This window comes from Schistocerca piceifrons, chromosome 2, assembly GCF_021461385.2.
Source record: "Schistocerca piceifrons isolate TAMUIC-IGC-003096 chromosome 2, iqSchPice1.1, whole genome shotgun sequence".
NCBI lineage: Eukaryota > Metazoa > Arthropoda > Insecta > Orthoptera > Acrididae > Schistocerca > Schistocerca piceifrons.
In genome coordinates, this window is record NC_060139.1 from 734,476,126 (window position 1) to 734,495,531 (window position 19,406).

General features: G+C 44.2%; 1 protein-coding gene and 1 pseudogene across 1 annotated transcript in view; both read left to right on the forward strand.

Annotated features, from left to right (window-relative positions):
- Window positions 1-19,406, forward strand: part of LOC124777359 (MFS-type transporter SLC18B1-like) — a 132,607-nt gene that overhangs the window by 29,568 nt on the left and 83,633 nt on the right. The gene's annotated exons all lie outside the window — the stretch shown is intronic.
- Window positions 6,260-6,377, forward strand: LOC124778384 (annotated as a pseudogene).

The following is a 19,406-nucleotide window of genomic DNA, read 5'->3' on the forward strand; positions in this document are numbered from 1 at the left end:
TCATCAGTCCCCTAGACTTAGAACTACTTAAACCTAACTACCTGAGGGCATCCATTCCCGAGGCAGGATACGAACCTGCGACCGTAGCAGCAGCGCGGTTCCGGACTGAAGCGCCTAGAACCGCTCGGCCACAGCGGCCGGCTAAGAGAAATTTAACATCGATCATAGATTTGTGTCAGGAAGTCCTTTCTGAAAGTATTTCTATGGAGTGTAGACATGTATGGAACTGAAACATGTCCGATAAATAGTTTAGACAAAAAGAGCATAGAAGCTTTCGGAATGTGGTGCCACAGAAGAATGCTGAAGATCAGATGGATAGATCATGTAACTAATGATGAGGTACCGAATAGAATTGGGGAGAAGAGGAATTTGTGCCACAATTTGACTAGAAGAAGGGCTCGGTTGATACGACACGTTCTGAGGAATCAAGGGATCATCAATTTAGTACTGGAGGGCAATGTGGAGGATAAAAATCGTAGAGGGAGACCAAGAGATGAATACTTAAGCAGATTCAGAAGGATGTATGTTGCAGTAGTTACTCGGAGATGAAGCAGCTGCGACAGGCTAGAGTAACATGGAGAGCGGCATCAAACCAGTCTCTGGACTGTAGACCACAAACTACACAACGCAGTCTGACTTCGTTTACATGAATCCACTGTCAGGGCCAATTCTGTTCAAAAGGAATCAACTACGACCAAGTACACCACAAACTACGGTTCATCAGAGAACAGAGCCGTGAATATCATTTAACAACCCTACGCAGGTGCAGAAATACTGTACGCCTTCACCCGGACTCAGGAGGCAGCAGAAAACGGCGCGCTGCGGCAGCTTTAATGTTCTGACGCGTCCACGAAAATGTGCAAACTACGCGGACTGGCGTTCTGATTTTTAGAAAGCGTGAAACTTCCCTATCAGAGCCCTGAAATCCTGACAGATTTCAGTATGAGGTGCACGCATTCGCTGGTGTGGCCAAACCAACTTGACTCACAGGGAAGAAGGTGCGTGTTGTGTCGAACGTCAGACGGCCGACATAGGACGAATAAGTTCACCCTCGTGACACACGATATGTCTGAGATGATATGCAGTTCCACTGTCGGTACAGCTGGAAACCGCTACTAGCTCTTAGTCCACAGGTTACAGACCACAAGTGTCACCCACTAGAGAAAGACTTGACAGCAGTGGAGGACCAGAAGACGGGGGCGAAGAATCACAACCACTTTCCATCAAGCGTCGGTATGGAAGCCTAATTAGGAAAAACGAAACCACCTCCACATTGTACATTTCGATTGAACTACCCTCTACTCATCGAATCTCTCGTTTCGACTGTTCTGTTAGTCTGATAGCCAATCCAGACGCAGGTCCGGGGTTCCCTCACTGGGAGCAAGACCCTGCTTTGTATATCCTGAGAGCAGCCAATCAGCTTCTCAAAATATCTAGTCTGAAAAAAGATTTTGACTAGGGAGCCGTCATTCTCATGGTAAGCATGGCCATGTTTCGGCAGAACAGTCTACCTAGATGTGAACACAGTCCATAATTTGCAGAAATATCTAATCTTTCCAGGCCGACCATTTCCAATTTCTGGAAGGAGGTTAAGCTTCCCAGGCAGTCGTGCCTGTGAAATCTTTTTGCCGCACGCTAAAAGAACATGGCGACTTTTTGGCGTCGGGGGAGTTAATGTTGCCTCCACTAAACACGTGCGCCAGTTGCTCTGTCCGTATCGTTGGGTATTGACGGGCGAGCTGGAATTCCAAACACAAATCAGTAATGGAAATGCCAGGAATAGGAAAACGTGGTACCGTAGCAATAAAACCTGGACTATGGAGCAATGAGTCATTTGGCTGAATGACCAGTGTTTCACTCTGTCGTCAACTTCTGGCACAGTTTACGTCCCAAGAGTGAAACATGGCGAGGGCATCGGTGATGATTTGGGCAGTCTGATCGTACTATTACACAGACCCCATGCTTACTCTAAACGGTCGCATTACTGCCTGGGATTGTCAGACCATTGTGGCTGGTCAGGTAAAATATTTCTTATCGAATGGTGATGCTGTGTTCAGACTACAGGGCCCCTGTTCAAATATCTCGCGTAGTCAAGAACTGGTTTTGTGAGCATGAGGATTGAACGTCACATCTCACATGGCCACTATTGTCACCAGGTCTCAAAATTGAGGCATCTGTGGCCTGCTTAGGAGACACAAGTGTGATAACTGCCCACCTCCAGCATAGTTACCTGAACTTCCCACTGTTTTGCGGTAAGAATGGTATAAGGCGACCTTAAAAACCATTCAGGATCTGTGTTTATCTATTCCGAGGCAACTCGAAGCTGTTTTGAATGCCAATTGTTTTCCTACGCCGTATTAGGCACGATAATGTATTATATTTTTGTTTCCATATTTTAGTGCACCCCTGTATGTTGTTCCGTCATTTGTGCTTGACAAGTCTGTAAGATTCGGGAGGCACAGTTGTGATAAGGAGGTAGCTGTTAAAACTTTTAGACTATGCATTGTGTGCTGTTAACACACAATTAAAGGCCAAGTAGAGCAAGCGTTCGCCACCTTGCCTAACTGAAAATAGCTTACACATTCCGCACGTCGTCTCGCTTACATCGTGATCGCTAAGCTGAGCAGATCTGCTCGCCACGCTCACGTATCGAGTGTCATCCGGTTTGGCGTTGCCTACTGCCGATCGCTGTCGCCGCAGGCACACACAAAATCAAATATTTCTTCACTAATTTTGTTCCGTATAAATGCAGGATTCCATTCTGATTTGAATCTCGGATTCCTAGATTTACAACTATCGAACATTTCGATAGATTAACGGAATTTAAAACTCGTTCATTAGTTTGACAGTTCAGAAAAAACAGTCCAGGAGGTTAAACGATGAAGAGCTTGAAAAAGTAATTCAGAATTTAATCTTATGTCAACGTAGATGTCTTTTGTGCAAAAGCAGACGTTAGAATTGCAGATAGGGTGGGATATCGACAATGTCTACTTTGAAAGTATTCGCTTTGAACTTGTCTAGAGTGACCTGGAAAAACAGAAAACTTATGTTCACCATCCTGGGATTTGAACACGGCTCCTCTTGAAAACGAGCCCAATGTCGTCGGCACTGTGGTACTTCGTTCGACGACCGGGCGTCCAATCGAAACTGTTAGAGGAGGTTACTCATAAAGTCTCATTACTTTTTATCGCGCCATTAGACAGATGTACGAGTAGTTTCTCTCTTAAATATGAAACACATTTCAAATTATAGTATCCAAACATACTAATATGTCCAATTTGTATCATACTTTCATAACAATTGTTTCAATAAATAATAATTTTTATATCTTTACTTGGAACATAGTCTCGGCTCATTACAGCCGTGACGCTTTCTTTAAATTAGTCGCCGAAACAAAGGGAGTCTCATTCGCATCGCATGTGGAAGAATCCGTGAGAAATAAGCATGCAATGATTGATATTTGTAAACTACATTCGAAGTAAATGGCGGTCTGAGGACGACCATAACTGATAGAAACTGATAATTAAATAAAAATGGCCATCAAACATACTAATTCAAACAGCGCTTAGCTGCAGCGGTCATTAACCATTATTTCACAAACGTGCTAAATTCCTAAAAGGAAATGTAAACTTCCTCCGTAAATTATAAGTGACACGTGACTGTTTCAGCTGATTTTTCGAAGCGTCATAGTATTACACTAGGTTTGTCATGGCATACTTCCTAATATCGTGTCAGATCTCATTTTCCCGTCGCAGTGCAGCACCTTGGCATGGCATGGACTCCATAATTACTGAGCCATGCTGCCTACCTCTATAGCCGTCCATCAGAGGTACATGTGGCCAAATCATTCACTCCTACTGCCCAGAATGTTCTTCAAACCAATGGTGAACAATTGCGGCCTGGTGAAATGGTGCATTGTCGTCCATGAAAATTCTATCGTTGTTTGGGAACATGCAGTCCATTAATGACTGCAGATGTTCTCGGAGTAGCCGAACAGGATCGGTTCTGTTGGACCAGATGACCCAATCCGTTCAGGGTTAACACAGCTCACACCATCGCAGAGCCACAACGACCTTTCACAGTGCCTTGTTAACAACTTCGGTTCATGGCTTCGTGGGATCTGCGCTATACTCGAACATTACCATCAGCACTTACCAAAGTAATCAGAACTCATATGACCAGGCTACGGTTTTCCAGTGGTCTGGAGAGGCGATGCCGTGCTGTTAGCAAAGGCACTTGTCTGTCGTCTGTTACCATAGCACATTAACGGCAAATTTCACCGCACTGTACTAATACGTTCGTCGTTCGTCCCACACTCATTTCTGCTCTTGTTCCATGTAGTGTTGCTTGACTTTTAGCATTGACAACTCTATGCAAAGGCCGCTGCCCTCGGTTATTAAGTGAAGGCCGTCGGCAACTGTTATCCGTTGAGATGTAATGACTGACACATTTGGTATTCTCGGCACTCTTAATACTGTGGATCTCTGAATACTAAATTCCCAAACGATTTCCTAAATGGAATGTTCCGTGCGTCTAGCTGCGACTACCATTCCGCGCGCAAAGTCTGTTAATTCCCGTCGTGTGGGCATAATCAAGTTGGAAACCTTTTCACATCAGATGTTCTCAAGTAATAAAGTAAGTATATGGTATAACATTCGCTGTAAATTGTAAAAGAAAAACATTAAATTATAATTACTGGTTACTTTCGCTGTTAGATACTAACGTGCAAGAGAATTAAATGATTCCCTTAATCCAGTCGAAGCTACATTTACTAACATTTCTGCTGATAACAAAACCGTAGTGGTGCGTTTAGTTAGTTTAATAACTGGTCACTTTGGCCAAATCTTGGTGTCAATTGTCATGGTATTGCTCACGAATTTTATTTTGCGAATCCGTTCGTTTACAACCAATGTATCCAACATTTCCACGACGTGGTTCCTCGCTCACTGACGAAGCGTAGCAGACCTTCCACCTCACGGACCTTGAAGAAATCGAAGAATAGAATATGAATATATTCCGTAACTTTAAGGAAAGGCAATTTTACGCACAGAAATGTTGCAGCCTTAATTGGTACTTGGTGAGCAGCGGACATAAGCAAATAAAGCCGCCCGAGAAACTCCTCAGTGGTATAATTTCTCGAAAGGCACATTTGCTCGCTTTCCACTTCTTACGTAGTAATTTTTCCCAATGACGAACCCTCATACTTAATTCTTATTCATTACTTCTAACTTCCGTAGGCGGCATGCTATCAGATTTTGCAGATTCTTCAGACCTCTTAAATTCAGTAACACACACAAATTTTAGAAATCAGTTGCATAGTTGGTTACAGAATTTCAGACCCATCGCCTCATCGTTATGCTGAAGTGCAGAGCTTTACTGTGTTGCAAACATATTGTTTATAGACGTGAAGTCGAAAAAAACGATACAAACATTGTCAGACGTTGGCCTCGGTAGCTGAGCGTTCAGTGTGGTGTATTGCTAAGCGAAGGAGCCCGGGTTCGATTCCTGGCTGGGTTGGAGATCTTCTCGTCTTGGGGGCTGGGTATTCTTACACGTTCGTATCGTCATAACTGATACTACATTATTCTGGTGGCTGAATGTGCACGGCCCGAAAGCCAATAAATTGGGAAAAAAACGTTGTCGGACTGTTTTAGATAATGTGGGAGACTATATTGCTCCTGATTTCTCTTTTGTGTTAAGTACGCTAATTAGTATGAATTGACTAATGCAAACGAATTAAAATTTATAACGTTACGAAAGGTCTTCTTTAATAAAATGAAGCATCCAAAATTGTCTTGTCACGAATTAAGAGATCAGTGCGTACTTTCTCCTTCAAAACGGTCTGTTGTGTCCCGTCATACTGAAGTAACTTTACAGGACTGCTACTAAGTATGCAAACGTAGCAGCAGGGGTAGATACAGAACAAAATCCAGTTAACAAATATTTTATTTTCACAACAGCCAATTAAATTGACAAAAGCGGAAAAATCCTTATCGGTGTCCTTTTAGATTTGTAAAAGGCCTACTATACTACCTGGAGGCTTATTATTTTGTTGCAGTTCTGTTAGTGAGGGTTCCGTGGATGTCTACCCAGTCGCAGGTATTTCAGATACCCGCTCTCTTTTTAATTTACCCGTTTCGTGGGTAAATATATGGGCCTCACTTTTGATGAGAAGATAACGTGACTGCCACACTTTAAGCGGCTAAAACTGAGATGTCTCAAGGCTTTAAACATTATAAAATGCGTCAGTCATGGGTCTTGAGACGGCCTTGCCGCAGTGGTAACACCGGTTCCCGTCAGATCACCGAAGTTAAGCGCTGTTGGGCTGGGCTAGCACTTGGATGGGTGACTATCCGGTCAGCCGAGCGCTGTTGGCAAGCGGGGTGCACTCAGCCCTTGAGACAAACTGAGGAGCTGCTTGACTGAGAAGTAGCGGCTCCGGTCTCGTAAACGGACACGCTGTGTGCTGACCACATGCCTCTCCATATCCGCATCCATTTACGCCTGTGGGCTGAGGACAACACGGCGGCCGGTCGGTGCCGTTGGGCCTTCATGGCCTGTTCGAGAAGAGTTTAGTTTTTTAGGGTCTTGAGGAGCCGGCAGGGCACGTCTGCCCCAACTTTATAAGGTTTTGGTTCGACCGCGTCTTGAAAACTAATGCTAGTTTATGGGTCAACAAGGCCTTCGTACCTCGAAGGTTCACCAAGAGGGTATTAGGCTGTCAACAGGGGCTTATCGCCAAGGTCCAGTTGTCTGTGTGCAGAGGCTAGTGAGCTTCCACTGTCTATCGGATGTCTTAACCTCGCGGTGCGCCAAGAACATAGGGCTCTGTCCGTCCCAAACTCGCTAGCATCCATCTCCGTTGCACATCCGCCAATAGAAAGGTTGTTCCTCCACCGTCCACGGACAGCGAGACGGTTTAGGAACCGTACGAAGGAGAGCCTTGAGTTACTACAGAGGGGCATTAAGGTCCAAATTCAGGGGTGGAGTAAGGGATCCCCCTGGCACCTACAGAGGTCCAAGTTACTTTTAGAATTGACTGCTTACAGGAAGAATTGTACCCCACACTATATTTTTGAAATTCAGTTTAACGAATTTCACATCGCCATCCCCACTTTATTACTGTTTACACGGATAGGTCGAATTAGGGGAGTTTATCGGCTACTCTGTCGTGTTCCCCGACATCGTCCTCAAGATGGGGCTCCAAGAGTAGTTTTCAGTTCATTAAGCGGAGTTTTTGTCATCCTGAGGGCACTAGAGTAGGTGTGACGGCGTCATGCCAAGAAATTCATCTGCTCATATTCACATAGTGCTGTTCCTGGCTATTGGTCTGACTCAATAAGTGCAGGACGCTCGCCTTCTCTTGTTAAGACAGGACAAGGAAATAATTTTCTGCTGGGTTCCAGGGTACATAGGAATCCGGGGAAATGAACTCGCTGATGTTGCTGTCAAGGTAGCTTGCTACCTTCCACTTCCTGCTCGCTTTTCAGTCCCGTTGCAAGGCTATTACTCTTCATTTGTGACCAAGACCACCATGTGTTTGTGGGAGACTCAGTGCCTGAAAGTGAGGAGGAATAATAAGCTACGTTCCGTAAAACCTTCAGTGCGCCCGTGGCTTACGTCCTTCCGAACAAGAGCTGAAGTGGTAGCCATTACAATGCTGAGAGTGGGACATTGTACATTGATCCACGGCTTTCTGTCATGGCGCGAACAGCTATCAGTGTCAGATGTGGGACCCAGCTGTCAGTACGACATACTGTAACTGAGAGCTTTTGCACGACAGCCTGAGGGCTGATCTCGGTCTCCCACAGGACCTGTCCTTCGTTTTAACTGGTAAGGCGAGTGTTAACTGTTCTAAGATATTGTGCGATTTTCAGGTGGTTGTGCCCCATAGCTCTTGCATATCTGACAGTCGCCTCTGTGTGATATGAATCTGTTCGAAGCGTTAACGCGCACCATAGTTTTTACATCATTTGTAAACTATGTAGCACAGTTTTTACAGATTGACGACCTAATATATGTTACGGTATGACAGGGTATTATTCATGGTTTTATTACCTGCCGATAACGATTTTGTATTCCGTCTAGCATGATGCTGTGAATACTTTCATGAACCTGATGGTCAGATGACTGAAAATGGTTGTATAAATACAGTATTTCACCAGCAATTCAAAGCGGTAATAAATTTTCAAATTTTATGAGTGTCTGCAATTCTTCCAAAAATATTAAGTCGTCGGGCCCTAGTCACAGTTTTATGTACTGGTATAGTGTTTGGATTTTTATCTAGTTACTAGCTGACAAACCCGGCATTGCCCAGTTATTCATTTTGACAACTGCCTATTAGAATCAAAAATAAAAACTGCGTTTATAGAGTACAGTTTCTATACGCTGGGCCCAACTGCTTCGCGTATGTACAACGCGATTTTGTAAATGTGTCTATGGCAACGCCTCTTCATAGCTCTATAGACGGCTATTTTCGCCTAAAGCAGTCTGCGTCTCGGAGGTGAAACCTGTCAAAACCGTTGCCAGGTGTCAGGGATTCCCTTAAGTTGACTCTACTCTGAGTCTTAGTAGTAAAGATGCACGATGCGGCAGTTTCTCACGCGTCTCACTGACGTCACGTCTCCTGAAATGTGATGGGTAGATGGTCCTCCCCCCTCCCTTTACTGTTTGGGGAATCACGCTCAAATTCAGTGCATTCGTGTGGATGCTTTGTACCCAAGATTAGACAGTTGCTAGGGAGCAGCAATTGTTACCTAACAGTACAGGATGTTTAGGAGGGTGTACACAGACGTATACATAGACGTGTGTGTGTGTGTGTGTGTGTGTGTGTGTGTGTGTGTGTGTGTGTGTGTGTGTGTGTCGGATCGACCGTGTTACAGAAGGGGACAGCTGTTTCATGAAATGGCCTCCCCGATCATCAGCTCTCACTCCGTGTGATTTTTATGCGGGGACCCATTAAAGATCTGGTGTACGTACTGTCCATACCACGTGATGTAGCAGAGCTCCGGGAGAGAATATGGGAAACGACTGACAGTCGACGATGCCATGTTAGGACAAGAATTCAATTACCGTATTGACGTCTGCCGGGTCACTCACGGTTTGCATATCGTATCGAAAGTTCGTAAAAAACTTTGAGTTTCTCTTCAAAATGCAGTATGTATGACATCTGTAAAATGTTTGGTTCTTGTGCAATAAATAATTTGAAGTGTTCCCGGACTTCATGTACACCCTATTTGGATTGTTCTGTACTGGTGGTGGTAAACATCATCCACTAAGAAGTGTGCAATTCAGCAAGTTTTTCACATTTAGATTTATTGCGTACGGAATAAAGGTCACGACAAAGCTTATGGGGCAGGAGTTGTCTTAGTTCTTTACTGATTGTTGATCTGCCTGAGATCAAAGAGACGAAAAGTACCGTCCAATTGTAACGATTTTAACTGCGGGTGATGTTTCGTCAGAAACAGCGAAAAGTACGTGATCAATGACATTCTCAATTTTCAGACAGGTAACTACTTACCCTAGGCGAGCGTGGGACAGAATTTCTACGTAGTATCCCGCAGTTTGTGCATATTCCTCGTAGTTTTTCACAGTACCTTTCCAGGCTATAACAAGTCATATGTGAGTTATCAAGGTGTGATTGTTAAAACGGACTGCTGTTTTAAATATTACGGCACTTTCGTCCGTATCTCACTCAGTGGACAACACTAACTGTAAATTCATTTAGTCACGGAGACTACCGGAAAGGCTTAATAATGCTTTCAAGGTACTCACTGCACACATCTCCACAGACATTTGCTCATCGGCTCTTTTCAACAAAACAGGAGAGGATAAAACAAGTCCAAATAGGCATGGGGACAGGACACCTCAGTTTGTACGTCACCTTGGAATAACTTGAAAACGTTAAGCGATGGTTAGTCAACGAATTTACATGAGAGTGGATGAAACAAATTAAACATTTCGGTATGAAACCTAAATAATTTCTTCCGTAAGTAGTTCAGATTTGAAATTGTCACCGCTTACCTGACAAATCGTGTAACTGAAGATTTCTTTGAGCTGTTTCAAACACATTGGTAACTCGAGGTCGCAGTGGGGAATGTCCGCCTGCCACCGTATGTCGTCATCCCAGTCCCTATGCGACGTCATTCCCAACTAGCCTCCTACAGTTTAATTAAAAAGTTCAGCAATGATATAGTTTGAAGAAGAGTCAACAGGAGACTAAGAGATTCACAAAGTGTAGGAAATGAAATGCTGGTTTCCACGGAATCAGTAAAGTTTAATCTTACTTTCACTAGTCCAATTACGTCATAGTAGTCCTGAAGGATGCAGGAAGGGGCGATTCATTTAGATAGTATATTAGTTTATCAAGACAGATATTTGGGACCTGAAGGGATCTACTGAACTGTATTTCTGGTGTGCAAATACTGCAGGAACTAAATGTTCCATGCGTGGGTGTAAAATTATTTCAGCAGTTCATTGAAACTATATCTTACAAGGAGAGTTAAAACAGGTAACTCTCTGACGGAGTCTAAACGTCACTTTTTGAAAGAAGAGTGAACTTAAATGGACACTTGTTTCGTATTAGGTGCCAAAATACAATATTTTCCGAGCAAGTGACCGTTTTGGTTCCGCTGCATCAGTTTACACACATTGTTCTCTACCAAGTGAGTTAGTAGCGTAGTGGCGAACAGCATAGGTTCGAATTTTTGCGTTCAATGTTCAGATCCAATCTTACTTTCCTTTTTCAGCTTTTCGGGATTGAGAGATCGATGACAATATGTGACATCTAGTAATACAATGGAATTATTTACAAAATCAGCATTTCACATATTTTTAAGTAATATTTTATCACATCTTATATAACCTTACGTAAATAACAGTAACTGACAAGGAAAAACATAAATTGTAGTCCATCCATTTTTGCTTTTATTTTTTACTTTTAGACAAGACAACCTAGTGAATTCCACAGGGTAAACTCTAACGTAAAGACGTTCAAAGCACAAAAATGTGAGTAGGCAGATACCACAGTCATATTCTTTGACATACCATTAGGAAAAGAAACTTCGCTAACGTTCTAAGTACCTCAAGACCTGGAGATAATTTCGCGGCAAACCAAGCACATCATATTCTCGAAAGTCGGTACTTGCAATTGATACCGGATCCAGCGAATATTTTATTAATTTCATCGCATCTGTTCGTGATTTCCGTTCGCTGTGAGATGAGAAAAGGGCACCTTCGTAATGAGCTAATGTAATTATTCACCTGTCAACCTTACACACCGTAAGGTTGGAAATGGAAATGTCGTGTGGCTAGGGCCTCCTGTCGGGTAGACCGTTCGCCTGGTGCAGATCTTTCGATTTGACGCCGGTGACCTGCGCGTCGATGGGGATGAAATGATGATGATTAGGAAAACACAACACCCAGTCCCTGAGCGGAGAAAATCTCCGACCCAGCCGGGAATCGAACCCGGGCCCTTAGGATTGACAGTCTGTCACGCTGACCACTCAGCTACCGCGGCGGACACCGTAAGGTTGACAGTACGGCATACTCTTTGGCGGAATTACTTTTAGTGAACACAGATACTCGCATTTAATCATGAACCGAGCTATCGTATAAGGAGGGATAAGATTTTCCCATCCCACCACTCAATTACGTACAGTAACTGCTCGTGTTTCTGCACGACGTTTCTCGTTTCCCATTGTTATTGAAGCGCGCACTGGAACATTGTTGCGCAGCTAAGAACACGCTGCTCACACCCCTGCGGTCCGGCGTGTCCGCTGTGGACGTGGATTTACACGCCACAGTTCTAAAGTAACAGAAAAATCACGATTAGAGATGAAAGGTATTAAGTAGCTAAGGCCGGTATAACACTATCATATTTCTTTGTCAAAGTTATGTCAAATATTTATGTCAAAGAAATTTGATCGTGTAATAGGGAACTTCGCTCTCCTGTCTTCAAATAAATGTGATCAAATCTACGGTCTCGCAGTAAGGGTCACAGTGCATACTATTGTGTGTTGATGGGCAGGTGAAATATGCTGCAGGTGACATACGTCCACAGTCACAGTTACAGCCATCCACCTCTACATCTGGAAACATCCAGGCATATTTTCAGCAAGCATGTGGTCAGTCTAAAATAAAATTTTCTTAGCTTTCCATTCTACTTTCTGTTTTTGAACTCTGGATGCCCGAAGTTAAAAATCGCTTTCTGTTTCGTACTTTTTATTAATTTTGTAGTTGGAACACTAATTCCATTTAATTAATAAAAAGTTACTATTGCCCATATAGTGTACTAAACATTTACATATCTTTATATATTCCCCCTCCAGTGCTTTATAAATCGCTTCACTTGTTTCTGGAATTATTTTGGATAATTGCAATGTGATAGTAGTGCTGTGTTGTAAACTAGAGTAGCTTTCTCCTGGATTAAGGATACCCAGTGTCACACTTTGCCTTTCCTCTGCAGTTACAGCCTTTCTCAAGAGAGTATTCTGTTTTATTATAAGAGAAGCCACTTTACTGAGCAAATACTGAAATACTCTCATCCATTTGTAAGTAATTTATATGTAAGACTTTACTTCCTCCAATAGCGAATTTTGCTGAATGCTTTCATCTCGTCTATACCTATGGCTTCATCCAAGTATGTTTCCTTTTTCCGCCGCTTTCCTTCCAAATACACACACAATGCAATTGCGGTACTAGCAACTGCAGTGCATAATAAGTTATCCTCCATCTTGAAATTTGACGAAAAATATGACGACAGTGTAACACCCCTTTTTAGCGCCACGTCAAAGACCTTTGTCAAAGAAATATGATAGTGCAATACAGGCCTAAGCTGTGACGTCCCCTCGTATAAAGCTGCTGCCATACCCCACGCGCTGCACATAAACGTGGAACGCAGAGCGGCGCAGAAAACGGCGCAGACCAGGGCAGAACTGTGCAAAAGGAACGGAATGTTCATAGGTGTGCAGCAGTGTCAGTAAGCCCTTCAGTAAAAATGGAAAAGGAGAATCGCGGTCCAGAGCGAGCACAAACGAACCATTTCTTTTGATGTACCGGCACAACGGAACTTGATCGTTGTGCCGAACGAGGCTGTTTGACGTCCACTCCGGACGCGGGTTAACGACTTGATAGGAAACGAAGTATTTACACTCCTGGAAATTGAAATAACACTGTGAATTCATTGCCCCAGGAAGGGGAAACTTTATTGACACATTCCTGGGGTCAGATACATCACATGATCACACTGACAGAACCACAGGCACATAGACACAGGCAACAGAGCATGCACAATGTCGGCACTAGTACAGTGTATATCCACCTTTCGCAGCAATGCAGGCTGCTATTCTCCCATGGAGACGATCGTAGAGATGCTGGATGTAGTCCTGTGGAACGGCTTGCCATGCCATTTCCACCTGGCGCCTCAGTTGGACCAGCGTTCGTGCTGGACGTGCAGACCGCGTGAGACGACGCTTCATCCAGTCCCAAACATGCTCAATGGGGGACAGATCCGGAGATCTTGCTGGCCAGGGTAGTTGACTTACACCTTCTAGAGCACGTTGGGTGGCACGGGATACATGCGGACGTGCATTGTCCTGTTGGAACAGCAAGTTCCCTTGCCGGTCTAGGAATGGTAGAACGATGGGTTCGATGACGGTTTGAATGTACCGTGCACTATTCAGTGTCCCCTCGACGATCACCAGTGGTGTACGGCCAGTGTAGGAGATCGCTCCCCACACCATGATGCCGGGTGTTGGCCCTGTGTGCCTCGGTCGTATGCAGTCCTGATTGTGGCGCTCACCTGCACGGCGCCAAACACGCATACGACCATCATTGGCGCCAAGGCAGAAGCGACTCTCATCGCTGAAGACGACACGTCTCCATTCGTCCCTCCATTCACCCCTGTCGCGACACCACTGGAGGCGGGCTGCACGATGTTGGGGCGTGAGCGGAAGACGCCTAACGGTGTGCGGGACCGTAGCCCAGCTTCATGGAGACGGTTGCGAATGGTCCTCGCCGATACCCCAGGAGCAACAGTGTCCCTAATTTGCTGGGAAGTGGCGGTGCGGTCCCCTACGGCACTGCGTAGGATCCTACGGTCTTGGCGCGCATCCGTGCGTCGCTGCGGTCCGGTCCCAGGTCGACGGGCACGTGCACCTTCCGGCGACCACTGGCGACAACATCGATGTACTGTGGAGACCTCACGCCCCACGTGTTGAGCAATTCGGCGGTACGTCCACCCGGCCTCCCGCATGCCCACTATACGCCCTCGCTCAAAGTCCGTCAACTGCACATACGGTTCACGTCCACGCTGTCGCGGCATGCTACCAGTGTTAAAGACTGCGATGGAGCTCCGTATGCCACGGCAAACTGGCTGACACTGACGGCGGCGGTGCACAAATGCTGCGCAGCTAGCGCCATTCGACGGCCAACACCGCGGTTCCTGGTGTGTTCGCTGTGCCGTGCGTGTGATCATTGCTTGTACAGCCCTCTCGCAGTGTCCGGAGCAAGTGTGGTGGGTCTGACACACCGGTGTCAATGTGTTCTTTTTCCATTTCCAGGAGTGTATATATGACGTTCAGCATCTGGCACTTCAAAACTACTTCAGAAAGATTATTTACTGCTGGTTTAGCTATCTGTATAAAATAATGATGTTGTAATACTATTCAGTTGCAGTCGCTAGTCGAATGCTGTTGTCAAGTTATCAAATACTTAGGTATCGCCAAAGTTGACTGATAACATCATGTAGCCTTCTACAGTTGATGAGCTACTTTCTGTGTTTAATTGCACACGGGTTCTTTCCAGAAAGTGATAACCTGTTTACTCTTTTCCTGTCTTTAATTCTGATTGTATTTCAGTATCCGTAAAGTTCATTTTCCACAAATTAACATCGACCTCTACAAGGTTCTCAACAGCTGCACAGCCTTCTCATTTATCACCACTACTGAGTTTCGTCAAAGACCAGAGAGACGACAGAGTACACGCACACCTAGGGACGACGTAGCCTCGGTGATGTTAGAGTAACATCTACGATCGCAGCAGCACGAAATCAAATACACACAAACATTTCAAAGTGCAACCGTTCAGCTTCTGTTTGTCTAAACCACAGTAAACAGTCGCTCCTTAATACAGTCCCGAAGAACAAATCTTTAGATACGCTTCAGCATCTTACACAGTAAACGTCTAGCACCAACACACACAAATCTTGTTAACGTGGATTTTTAACACTGCAATAACCTCCATTTTTCAAAATAACGCTGCATAAGAAAACATTGCACAGACTCAGAGTAGTCTTCATTCAATAAAGTCCAACCAAAAGGGGCTCTGCCGAGCTACATGCCAAACTGCTCAGTCAAAGCTCAAATCCGCCACCAAAATCTCTCTCAATCAAACTGAAATGTCCACATATCGCTTCTGCAACAACCGCGAGTGGCGTCTGCCCGACATACGGACTCACATTCTCACGTTCAGCAACAAAATCTCCTCAATCTTGATAACATTTCGCACAGCGAAAGAAATTGTATATCCATGACTGGGCCACCGCATTCTTACATAAAGAATATTTTCAGGTCATAATATAATTACAACCAAGCTACATTTATGCGCGTGAGAAACAGAATTCTACAGTTCGTCGCATGACACGCATTAGAAACATTAGCCATGTTTTACAAAAAAAATGGTGAAGAAAGAAATATTTTGCATACAGATAGACGCGTACATGTTAATAAAAATATCCGTTTCAGCACCGTATAATGTTGATAGCGGAAATTGAGGACATTCAACGGAGGACCGCGCAGGTCGTTGCAGATTCGTCTAGTAATCTCGACAGTGTCAGATAGGCACACGACTGACTTTACAGGAGATGTGGTTTGCGTCACCAGATAGTTCACTATTGAAACCCCGGAGACGTATGTTTCCAAGACTTCCTCCTACGTGTATCTCGCAAAAAGACCGTGATGGTGAAAGCAAAGCGATTTTTCACACGGAGTCTTGCCTACCAACTTACTTCCCATTCGCAATTGGAACTTGAGGGGAGGGGGAACAATTGTACGGAGCACGCTCCGCCACAAGCCATAAGGCCGCTTGCGTATTAAAACACGTGAATTGAGGTACTAGAGAAGCGACATCTTTAACGCAATCTCGCTAGTCAGATCTAGTCTGACGATCCATATTAAGCCCGTCTGGCAAGTGTGGAGCCCTCAAAAACGGTTCGATAATCTTCCTTGCTAATACGCAGAGCAATACGCCCAGGAATTTGTCCCGCCGCCGCACAGCGCGTGCTGTCCGACCGCGGACGCCCGAGAAGTTTCGCGCGACGCTTCGGCTCACCTATGACGAGTCGAAAGAACGTTACACCACGTCAGTGGAGTAAAGTTTCACATGAAGTAAATTACACTGCAGGAAATAATGCAACCAGGCACGAGGCACTTGTTGCTGTATGCAGTATTATCTTCCGTGTAGTTAAAGAAAACAGCTGCAGTGTTCTCCAACCAAAATGAATAAAATAATTTACATAAAATTTCTTCATATTTCGTGTAGCAATTGAACGAACTTCGTTCATTTCGAGTAAAGTAAAATTATACATAGTGTTTTGGATAATTTTCCCACAGCAATGATAATAAATAGTTATGTCCTACAAATTTGTAGATTCTAGGACTAAAGATACTGCTGGTATCTTTCTTATGAAACATCCATTATCAACACACTTATAATGCTATGTTCACAACGGTAGATAACAGAAGGCGAAACATCTAACTAGAAAATTGTTTTACTACAAAGCGAAAAAATTGCAGCCATTTCAAATTCACAATATTGTTAATGAAGTGCATTAATACCAGCAAATATTGATTATTAATTCGAATTTCTTTTTACCTGTTCCTCGGAACCTGAATTATACGATAAATAAATTCTTTCGTGAATTTAGAGTGTCTTCATTGCCATTCCAGTCGGCGTATACCAGCCAAGTTTAGTGAAGAAGTGCAGGTGCATTTCCTACCGTAACGGAAGTGAAATACCACTGAGCGAGAGATGAGCGAGGAGCTGACAAATATGTATACCTATGGAAGACATCAAATGAGCCACAGAATAGGGCTTTTCAATCGACAGCGCAGAATTTCCGGCACCTCCAACTCTTCCTTAGAAGGAATACTTTCAGAATGACTCGTAACAAAATAAGACTACATCAAGCCTTCATTTTCGCTTATCTTCATCAGGGCGATATTTTTTTCTTATTTAAAATGAAGTGAATCAGTGACTGAAAAGTTTAGATACAAACTGTGTCGACGTTCGTCACTGCCTCTTAGAGTATAATACACGCAGAGTTGTTGAAAAACATGCTTCAACAAATGGAAGCAGGTGCTGATGGCGCTTGTGGACAAAACGGAATAGGACTTGGCCTACAAGGTATTTACCATTGGCAGAGCCATGGCCGCGTCGAAGGCGTCGTTACGTAAGTAACGGGTTCCCTCGCTGCTCGCAAAGACGCCAGCCTACTGGTCCAGGCGACTCCACGCTGCGTCCGCTTTGCGGAAAGGCTGGCACGAAGTCGAGCGCCTGCTTGCCGGGTCATCGTGCGCGACGGTGCAGCCAAGATACTTATCGTGTTTGGCTGGATAATGGCCGCAAACAAACTAGAACGGAGATAAATAAGTGTACGTGCTGGGGGAAATTAACTCGGTTGTATCTAGAGCCATTATGTTCCGGTATGAGCATATTTCGTTTTGCCGATAACATTATAGTTCTGAGGCGGCAGAAGAATTGGAAGAAGAGTTGAACGAAATAGGTGCTTTCTTGAAAAGAGGTTACAAGATGAACACAAACAAAAGTAATACGTGGTTAATGTAATGGAGTCGAATTAAATCAGGCGAGGCTGAGGAAATTATACGATCTAAAAAAAAAGACGCACCACGAAGGAATTGACTGAATGGGACAGATAGGTAAACGTGACGTACGTGTACCGGCAAATAATTAAAATTTCAGAAAAATTGTATGGTTTATTTAAGAGAAGGCTGTGCAGATTGAGCAAGTCAATAACGCATTGGTCCACTTCTGGACCTTAAACAAGCAGTTACTCGGCTTGGCGTTGATTAATGGAGTTGTTGGATATCCTACTGAGGGATATCGTCCTAGATTCCGGGAAATTGGCGCTTTAGGTCGTTAAAATAACTTTCTGGTTCGAGGGTCCCACTCATAATGTTCCAGACGTTCGCAGCTGTGGAGGTGTCTGGCGATCGTGCTGGCCAAGGTAGTTTGGCAAGCTTGAAGACAAGCAGTAAAAACTCTTGCAGTATGTGGGTGAGTATTATCTTGCTGAAATGTAAGCTCTGGATGCCTTGCCTTGAAGGGCAAAAAACGGGACGTAGAATATCGTCGACGTACCGCTTGTGTGTGAGGGTCGTACTAAGAAGTGAAATGGCGCGGCACCCCAGACCGTTACTCGTGGCTGTCAGGCCGTATCATTGACGGCAGTAAAGTTGCGCCGACTGTCATTGGCCTCCGTACAGCAGCAAGCCCGTTTGCAGTGGCGTCGGGCACATTTATCGTAGACTGCAGTAGAATTGTCATCGTGGCGCATAGTTTTTATGTTAATGTATTCGGAAATAAGAAACCAAAAGTATTTTCCAACTTGAGCAGCAAAATAGAAGATTGTCGAACTAGAGAAGATATAAACTGTAGAAACAACAGCAAGAACAGCATTTTTTAAAGACAAATTTGCCAACATAAAATATAAATTTAAATGTCAGGATGTCTTTTCTGATGGTATTTGTCTGGAGTATAGTACTGTATGGAAGTGGACGATAAACAGGTCTGAGAAGATAATAGAGGTTATGAAATGTGATGCTACAGGCTAATGATGAAGAGTAGATGGGATAAGTAATGAGGTACTGAATCTAAGAAGGAATTTATGGCGCAACTTGACTAAAAGAATGGGTCGATTGAAAAGACAATCTGAGGAATCAAGGAATAATAAATTTTGTAATAGAGGGAACCGTGAGGGTTGCAAACTGCAGAGGGATACCTAGGCATATATACAGAATGCAGTTCAAATGAGCGTACGTTGTTCACTAGTTAAGCAAAGATGGTGGCTTGCATCGGACATGCTAGCATGAAGAGGTGCATCGTACGTACCATTAGATGCGAAAGTCACATCATGGGTTGGAAGGTGCAGGATGTACATGGATACATGCAGATATAGAGCAAGCAATGGTATCAGCTAAGTTTTGTGAAACAGAAAACACTGTTGGTAGCAATGTTCCCATTAAACGTCATGTCTTAATTGTGTGGGACCTTCCCCTTTCATTGTGCTGCTACTATCTGATCTGACCGGTCAAATTGCAGCAGCAGATTTCTCATTCGGGGCCATTGTTAATTATAGAAGTTACGCGATGGGTTCTGGATAGCGCGAT